A 7355-nucleotide genomic window follows, 5' to 3' on the forward strand; every position below is an offset into this window, starting at 1 on the left:
ACAAAAACACACACATCAAAAAGTTCTATAATGCAAACAAAGAATGGACAAGAGTGAGTTTAGAGATTAGGTCCTTCCAATTCATCTTCAACATTAAGTCCTTTTTACTCCATTTTTTTGCATAGGGAATGTCCTAAAGTCTAAGTCCTTTTGTCTATTTGCATTTGGTTCACAACAATCAAAACAAAACACAAGCACAATAGTATATACACAATTATGTGCTCAAGTGAGCAAAAGGCAAATTACATTAACATAAACATGTGCTCAAGTGAGCAAAGGGAAAAAGCAAATGAATAATATGTACAAGATATTAAATTGCATAAAGTAAATTGCAAGAATTAAATGACTTGAAGTAAAAGTTAATGGTCAATGGTTAGTGTTAGTGTGCCGTAAGGCAATTTAGCGCTATGTTAAGCAATCGTAAGTGGACTAATGTAGTAGTCACACCTATTTGAGGTCGGTCAATAAAAATATAGGGAACAAACACAATTTAGAGACCTTGACTAGTAAGCCAAGCTCCTACAAATTGCCATGACAAAAGAAAATCAAAATGATCTTGTATTGATTTAGGTTTTTTGCTTGATTAAGAAGCAGCCTATCCTTAATGCAAAGCCATTCACTTGATCTTTGGATCAAGATGAATTAGATTTGAATCAAGGAAGGTTAAACCTCCTATACATCAAGGCTAACCACCAATCTTTAACTCATTGATCAAAAAGAAAAAAGATGGAGAAGAAGATGAATAAGAATGTACATTAATTGAATTCAAATGAAATAAGCAAATCATATTGACCAAGGATAGATGAAACCAAGGTCAAACACTAGTAAACAGAAGCAAATTGAAACTTAGATGTCAAGAAACAAATAAAATATTTTTGGTATTTTTGAAAATTAAAATAATACTTGAATTAAAATAAACAATTAAAGGTCAAACTTCAAATCCATTTCAAATCAACTTTGAAAAGTCCAAATGGATCATCCTAAGTTCAACAAAGTCAAACAAAGTTTGACAAAAAATTTCAGCATTTTTAGAAACCAGAAACTATTTTTAATCAATTAAAATGCATAAAAAAAACCTAATTGAACTAAAATCTCAAATAAATCTCAAATCAATTAATAAATTTATGAGAATATTTTTCATAGATCCATCATCCTTCAAAGAGGTTAAGAAAATATTTTTGTATTTTTTGGATATTGAAAACTATTTAAAATGAATTAAAAATAACTAGAAAAGAGAATATTCATAAAAAATATCAAATGATAAAATAAAAAATATTAAAAATTATTTTTAGAAACTAGAAATTAAAAAAGAAATAATGCAATTGGTCCCATATTTTTTGGAATTAAAATGAGAGAGATATAATTTTTTGAAATAAAATGAAATAAAAGAAATAAAATGGAAATTAAATCAAAAATTAGAAAATGCTAAAATATGTGGCGCGTTGTGTAACACCCTTCTAAACTACCCCAAATATTTAATTAAAATAGTAATATATCAATCAGAGTAATTATGCAATTAAGGGTGTCACACAATCATTTCACACCATTCACCAATTAACTGTCATGCTCTTTTATTAATTCAAAACATAAAGCATTTGCACAATACGCAGCGGATAGAAATCTCATCAATCATTGTAAAACATGTAACACATTACACGTAAAATGGTTCAACAACCAACAATAAAACAATTAAAACATCCCATCCCGATGTTACATCTATCAGAGCATGACCCACTAAGGAGACTACACTAGACTCCAAGCACTAGCTTCTACTCAATCACTGCTCGTTACCTGAAAAATAGTTGTAAGGGTGAGTTCCTCAATCGACGTAATAAGCATTATAAAATATCATGTAATGCTAAGTAATTTAACACATATCATCACCCTAATCAGATCACACATATACAGCAACGGCAATATCAACTCATAATCATCATCATCATCATACTCAAACTCAACACAACCATAAAACACACGTATAATATTGGAATACATCCATTCATATTATACGCCATACATACATACATTATGCAATGAGACTCCATGCATGCGGTACCGACTATTCGTGAACATATAGTTCAACCTCACCGACCAAATCCAGGTACGGCTACCAAGCTCACTAGTCCCACTCATTTGAGACCTAGTGACTCACTCACTAATTCCTCACCATGGGAATTAGCTACCACCCCAAGGGCTATGATATGCACGCTAATCACCTAGCATGCAAACATCAACAACAATCCATAATACTAACTCACTAATTCCTCACCATGGGAATTAGCTACCACCATAAAGGCCACAATATGCAAGCTAAATCACTTAGTCATGCAAACATCAACAATCATCCACAATGGACATATGCTCGCACTCTAAGCCATAAACAGTCCATTCATAATTTCAGGCATGATAGATACATTCACAACATTACGCATATCATCATACATCATCAACATATTCACCACATAATCATATCATATCATACCATATAATCAATCACAGCATTAGCACACTCTACTAACACCTATACTACTCAAAACAACGGGAAATGATCCCTACTCTATCATACATCAGCTAATTTACATTACTCAGCTGAACAACCAAAAACTGCACAACAACAGCACAGAAAAATCACAATCCTGCCCATACGCGTATTGCCTAGTCCCATACGCGTATGGCCCAATTCTCAGCCAATTCCATACGCGTATCACCTGTCCCATACGCGTATGCTACGCGTACCACTTCCTCATACGCGTACCAACAGAGACCAAACCACGTTCAAAACATCATATTCCTCATCCATACGCGTAATGCCTAGTGCCATACGCGTACCAGACCATCTCATACGCGTATTGCCTAGTGCCATACGCGTATGACCAGAAACCAGATTTCCAGATCTGCTATGGTCTTCTCTGCTATGAGATCTACCAATTTCCAACCTCCTACAATCCAATTTTTCACAGTAATCGTTCATATCATCTAACACGAATCATACCCTATTCAATTTCACCAATTCTAACATTTTTACATCTAATTCCTACGAATTCCTCTCAATCATAATCCAATTTCGTTCATCCAAGAGTTCACAATTTCATCATGCATCATTCCGAATAGAGTCAAATCAATGGTCTATCACTACCCACTACATGTTATCCCATAATACCCATTAATCGACGATAAACCCCCCTTACCTGAGTTAATCCGGCAATCCTGCAGCTTCAAGCTCTTCCTCTCTTCAACCCTTGTTCTCTGGCTCTTTTTCCACTTTTCTGTCTCTTTTCCTTTTCACGTGAAAATAACCCTTTTACCAAATGGGACCTTTTCTAATTCCAACTTTTATTCCAATAATAATAATAATAATAATAATCCAATAATAATAATCCCAATAATATTCCAATAATAATCAATTATTTAATTAAATTAATAAATATTATATTAATTTAAATTAAATAATTATCCTTATTTCATCGGGGTGTTACAACTCTCCCCCACTAAAAGAGTTTTCGTCCTCGAAAACATACCTCAAGCGAATAACTCTGGATAGGACTCTTTCATCTGACTCTCAAGTTCCCAAGTCACATGGCCACCTGCTGGTCCTCCCCAAGCTACCTTTACCAAAGCAATCTCTTTACCCCGCAACTGCTTCAACTCTCGATCCTCAATCCTCATAGGTGATGTTTCAACAGTCAGGTTATCTCTCACCTGGACATCATCTACTTGGACCACATGCGACGGATCATGAATGTACCTCCTCAACTGAGACACATGAAAAACTTCATGCAAATTCGCAAGTGACGGCGGTAAAGCGATACGATAGGCTACCTCCCCTATCCTCTCCAAAATCTGATAAGGACCAATAAATCGAGGTGTCAACTTCTTCGACTTTAAAGCTCGACCAACCCCAGTTATCGGAGTAACACGAAGAAACACATGATCCCCCTCTTGAAACTCAAGTGACTTCCTTCTCTTGTCGTGATAACTCTTCTGACGACTCTGAGCAATTCTCATCTTCTCCTGAATCATCTTAATCTTTTCCGTAGTCTGTTGAACAATCTCCGGTCCAACCACAGCACTCTCACCGGACTCATACCAACATAAAGGTGTCCGACATCTCCTACCATACAAAGCTTCAAACGGTGCCATACCAATGCTCGAATGAAAACTATTGTTGTAGGTAAACTCAATCAAAGGTAAATAACAATCCCAAGCACCTCCCTTTTCCAAAACACAAGCCCTCAAAAGATCCTCTAGTGACTGAATCGTCCTCTCAGTCTGACCATCAGTCTGCGGATGATATGCAGAACTCAATCTCAGCTTAGTTCCCAAAGCCCTCTGCAAACCTTCCCAGAACTTCGATGTAAATCTAGGATCTCTGTCCGAAACAATACTCGACGGAATACCATGCAAACTTACAATTTTCTCAATATACAACTCAGCTAATCTCTCCAACGGATAATCCATTCTGATCGGAATGAAATGAGCCGATTTCGTCAATCTGTCGACAATCACCCAAATAGCTTCAAAATTCTTAATTGTCCTCGGTAAACCAGAAACAAAATCCATACTGATACTGTCCCACTTCCACTCTGGAATAGCCAACGGTTGCATTAGTCCTGACGGCTTCTGATGCTCAATCTTTGACTTCTGACAAGTCAAACAAGAATAAATAAAACTTGCAATTCTCTTTTCATTCCCGGCCACCAAAATAACTTTTTCAAATCATGATACATCTTCGTAGCTCCAGGATGAATACTCAGGCCACTACGATGTCCTTCCTCAAGAATACTCTTCTTAAGTTCGGTAACATCCGGAATACACACCCGATTACCAAATTTCAAAACACCATTCTCATCAACTCTGAATTCACCACCTTGACCTTGGTTCACTAGAGTCAACTTATCAACCAAAAGCACATCGGATTTCTGACCCTCTCTAATCTCATCCAGAATACCACTCGTTAACTTTAACATTCCCAATTTAACACTATTGTGAGTACTCTCACACACCAAACTCAAGTCTCTAAACTGCTCAATTAAATCCAATTCCTTAACCATTAACATAGACATATGCAATGATTTCCGACTCAATGCATCAGCCACTACGTTTGCTTTACCCGGATGGTAATTCAAACCAAAGTCATAATCCTTCAGAAACTCTAACCATCTCCTCTGTCTCATATTCAGCTCTTTTTGATCAAACAAATACTTTAAACTTTTATGGTCACTGAAAACCTCAAATCTTGACCCGTACAAGTAATGCCTCCATAACTTCAGAACAAATACCACAGCTGCCAACTCTAAATCGTGTGTCGGATAGTTCCTCTCATGAACCCTCAGTTGTCTCGAAGCATAAGCTACAACCTGCTTATTCTGCATCAAAACACCACCCAAACCCAACAATGAAGCATCACAGTAAACCTCAAATGGTTCCGACGAACTCGGTAATATCAGAATAGGAGCAGTAGTCAACCTTCTCTTTAACTCTTGGAAACCTTCTTCACATTTTGAGTCCCAAACAAACGCTTTCCCCTTTCTAGTCAACATCGTCAACAGTAACGCCAACTTAGAAAATCCCTTAATGAATTTCCTATAATAACCTGCAAGTCCAAGAAAACTCCTTATCTCAGAAACTGACTTCGGAGCTTCCCACTTAGATACCGCTTCTATCATAGAAGGATCAACAGCAACACCATCTCTTGAAATCACATGACCAAGAAAACTAACCTCTTCTAACCAAAATTCACACTTAGACAGTTTAGCAAATAACTTCTTTTCCCGCAGAACTCCCAAAACCACTCTCAAGTGTTCAGCATGCTCCTCTTTAGATTTCGAATACACCAAAATATCGTCAATAAACACCACAACAAACTTGTCTAGGTACGGATGGAAAATCCTATTCATATACTCCATAAATATTCCAGGCGCATTAGTCACACCAAAAGGCATTACAGAATACTCATAATGTCCATACCTTGTTCTGAAAGCAGTCTTCTGAATATCCTCAGTTTTCACACGTATTTGATGATACCCAGATCTCAAATCTATTTTGCTGAACACACTCGCACCAACCAACTGATCCATCAAATCATCAATCCTCGGCAAAGGATACTGATTCTTGATCGTCACTTTATTCAGTTGCCTGTAATCCACACACAACCTCATATTACCTTCTTTCTTCTTAACCAACAACACTGGTGCACCCCACGGCGACACACTCGGACGAATAAATTTCTTATCCAACAGATCTTCCAACTGACTCTTCAATTCAGTTAACTCAACAGCAGACATACGGTACGGAGCCATCGACACCGGCCTAGTACCAGGTACCAAATCAATCGAGAACTCAACTTCACGCTCTGGCGGTAATTCATTCACTTCTTCAGGAAACACATCAGGAAAATCACACACCACGGCTAGATCGCAAATCACCAGTTTATCTTTAGCCTCCAAAGTCGCTAACAGCATAAACAACTCTGCCCCATCTGCTACCGCCTCATTCACCTGCCTCGCTGATAGAAACAAACTCTTTCCTTCCTCAATCTCAGGAAAAATCACAGTCTTATCAAAACAATTGATATAGACTCGGTTAAACACCAACCAGTTCATACCCAGGATAACATCAACCTGCACTAGTGGAAGACACACGAGGTCCATCCCAAAGTCTCTACCAAAAATACTCAAAGGACAATTTAAACAAACTGAAGTAGTAGTCACTGAACCCTTCGCAGGAGTATCAATCACCATACTACCATGCATCTCAGATATCTCTAACTTAAGTTTCACAGCACAATCCAAAGATATAAAGGAATGAGTCGCACCTGTGTCAATAATAGCTACAAGAGGAAAGCCATTAATATAACACGTACCTCGGATCAAACGATCATCTGCAGAAGTCTCAGAACCCGATAAAGCAAAGACCTTGCCTCCCGACTGGTTCTCTCTCTTCGGCTTAGGACACTGTGGACTGATATGACCCACTTCTCCACAGTTGAAACAAGTCACAGTCTTCAACCGGTAATCTGCAGCCAAGTGACCACCTTTGCCACACTTAAAACACTTTTTCTCATTACTGGTACACTCAAGGATACGATGTCCAGCCTGACCACATCTAAAACATTTAGCAGGGGCACTGGAGTCTCCCCCACTAGACCTCTTCATCCCACTCTGTCGCTGGAAACCTTTGCCAGCTGCATACGGTTTCCCACGATCATTCTGATTCTTGCCTTTCCTATCAACCCTTTGCTGATAGCTCTCTGCTCTAGCCTTGGTATCCTGTTCAAAAATCCTGCAACAGTCAACCAAATCGGAAAACACTCTAATCCGCTGATACCCAATAGCCTGCTTGATCTCGGGACGTAA

This window comes from Lathyrus oleraceus, chromosome 7, assembly GCF_024323335.1.
Source record: "Lathyrus oleraceus cultivar Zhongwan6 chromosome 7, CAAS_Psat_ZW6_1.0, whole genome shotgun sequence".
Lineage (NCBI taxonomy): Eukaryota > Viridiplantae > Streptophyta > Magnoliopsida > Fabales > Fabaceae > Lathyrus > Lathyrus oleraceus.